The sequence below is a fragment of the Mus pahari genome, chromosome 20 (assembly GCF_900095145.1).
Source record: "Mus pahari chromosome 20, PAHARI_EIJ_v1.1, whole genome shotgun sequence".
NCBI lineage: Eukaryota > Metazoa > Chordata > Mammalia > Rodentia > Muridae > Mus > Mus pahari.
In genome coordinates this window covers 4274983-4277896 of record NC_034609.1, presented here as the reverse complement: position 1 = coordinate 4277896, position 2914 = coordinate 4274983, and positions in this window count along the sequence as shown.

Below are 2914 nucleotides of genomic sequence, written 5' to 3'. Positions count from 1 at the left end.
GCAGGCGGATTTCTGAGTTCGAGGCCAGCCTGGTCTACAAAGTGAGTTCCAGGACAGCCAGGGCTACACAGAGAAACCCTGTCTCGAAAAAAAACAAAAAACAACAACAACAAAAACAAAAAACGAAAGCCAAATAAACCCTCTCCTGCTCAAGTTGCTTTGTGTCTTGGTGTTTATCACAGCAATAGACACCGAATTAAAGCTGACATCATGGTAGGAACAGAATGGAAGTCTGTTGTAGCTTTCTGAGGGGGACGTCTCACATTGACCTTGGGTCCTCCATCCCATTGCTCTGTGATTTCTTGGAAGGTTGTAATGAACAGAGTAAAAAATAAAATGCCTTTTAGACCTGTAAAAACAGCCTTGTCAGGGGCCCCATTACATCCAAGGCTGCACCCGATAACCAGAGCTCAGTGATATGGTCATTCCAGATAACCAGACATAGTTGTAGAACCCATGATGCCCACCACACAGTATATAAGCAGAGACTAAGGGCATTGTTCTGCTTTGCACATCTGGAGAGACACCACGTTAACCTGCCTAGCAACTGGAGAGTCTCCCCCAGGATCCTGACCCTCAATTCAGAGACTTCTTTCAAAGATCAGACCTGACCTTCAGCTAAGATACATCACACAAGGGAGCATCAGTCTTGGGGAGTCAGGCTTAGGACTGAAATTAGCAATTTAGTGTGAACATTCTGTGACAGCCCCCAGCATAATGGAATATAACTTTTCTCATACTAATTACATGTTTCTTCCTTCCTGCTCGCAACATATAGTATGGTGGTAGACCTATAAAGAAAGAGACAGACTCTTTAAGTTCCTTGGTACAAAGGGAGTTTCTGATTCTTAAAGTTTTTTTTGGAGCGAGTGGATAAGCATCATACTTAGCTTGGCCTAGATTACATGCCAAGGGCCATGGAGGTAGGGCTATAAGCTTACCCTGCAGTTGCCAGGAGGAAGAAGGGGCTACAAAGCCACAGCCAGACTCATAAAGCCTGTACCTAGAAAGGAAGAGGTTGCCCGGGCCAGGTATGGCCTGCTTTCTAGGAGAGAAAAACTGTAGCAAGTAGGGGTCTGTGACTGAACAGAAGGAAGGCTCTTTCCTTCAGGCAGAACACCTGTTTTTTACAGATTTTTCTTCTTTTAAAACCTCTTTTAAATCTATTTTGGTTTGTGATTTATTTATTTATTTGTCAAAAGCAGGGGATCTAAGTCATAGCTCTGGGCCCCAGTGGAGACATGACCTTTTAAACAATAGGAAGATTATAAGATTACTAGCTTGGGGCTGGAGAGATGGCTCAGTGGTTAAGAGTACTGGCTGCTCTTCCAGGGGACCTGGGTTCAATACCCAGTACCCACGTGATGGCTCACAACTCTTGGTAATTTCAGTTCCAGAGGAGACCAGTGCCCCCTTCTACCCTGGGGATATGATACATACATGTCAGCAAAACTCTCATAAGCATAAATAATACAAAGATAATCGTTTAGAAGCAGTGCTCTCCAACAGGAGACTTTCTGATAAAGAACAAACTATCTCTTCTCCCTTGAGTGTTCATCTAAATGTGCCTTTCAGTCATCTGAACTGGAAAGATGCTAAACAACAAGAAAAAAAAATTGCTATCAAGTTTCATGTGAAAAAACTTGGACTAGGCGTGGTGGCATAGGCCTTTAATCCCAGGATTCAGTAGACAGGGGCATGTGGTCTCTGTGAGTCTGAGGCCTCTTTGGTCTACAGGGCTACACAGAGAAGCCCTGTCTCAAAACAAAAACAATAAAACCCAAAAAACAAAAACAACAAACAAACAAAAAACTCCAACCAACTAACCAAACAAACAAACAAAACCAGAAAGGAAATTGTATGTTGTTCACTTTTTAAAAAAGATGAAGCTTGTGGAGTGCCAATCGTTCTTTAATGTAGGGTTTTATTGTGGTTTTTAAACAGAGTAGAAAGACAAAATAAAAGCTAAAAATGGGCGGATCTCATTCTTTGCCTTCGGGTTGCCTCATAGCTCAGTTTTATAAACCAAGTAACATTTTCTTGTGCCAACATCTGTTGTTTCCAATTAATTCAATTAGCGTTGGTTTCATTTTCCATCAATTAGCAGAAACAGTTAACATGTTTACACTGATTAGGCTGCTAATATAACCAGCTTAGCTTGCATTATTTTCTAGCATAAATATCCACAGCTTTACAAATACACATTTAGCCCCCTAACTAGTCTTTTTTGTTTGTTTGTTTGTTTTGGTTTTTTGGTTTTTTGAGACATGGTTTCTCTGTGTAGCCCTGGCTGTCCTGGTACTCACGTTGTAGACCAGACTGGCCTCGAACTCAGAAATCCACTGCCTCTGCCTTCCGAGTGCTGGTATTAAAGGCAAGCGCCACCACCTTCAGGCTACTCTTTTAAAAATAGAACCTCTGCCATGATCTTAGATGTAAAAGTCGATACTAAACTGTGGGCTCAGGCTCCGGGGCCCAGGCCTGCCAGCAGAATGAAAAAAGCATAGCAGGGCCTGAACATTCTACCCATTTCCATGGTTTCTTTTTAGTTCTTGTAACAAATACATTCCAGAGCAGAAGGCATTTACATTGCCACTCTCGAGACTCTAATAAACAAGGTATTTTTCCTACCTGTTTAAGGCTTAGCTAGGGTCAGCAAGATGGCTTAGTGGATAAAGGCACTCATTCCACAAACTTGTTGACCAGAGTTCCATCTTCTGAATAAGGGTGAAGGGAGAGAATCAACTCCACACATGTGCAGGACAGTTACTGCTCCTCTACACACAAGTCATACTCACACACGAAAATAAAACTAATTAATTAAAATTTTAAAATTAATTTAAAAAGGTATGGAGGTAAGCACACTGTTAATAGTTCACAAAGACTGGCCTATTTGAAATATACATCAAATTTG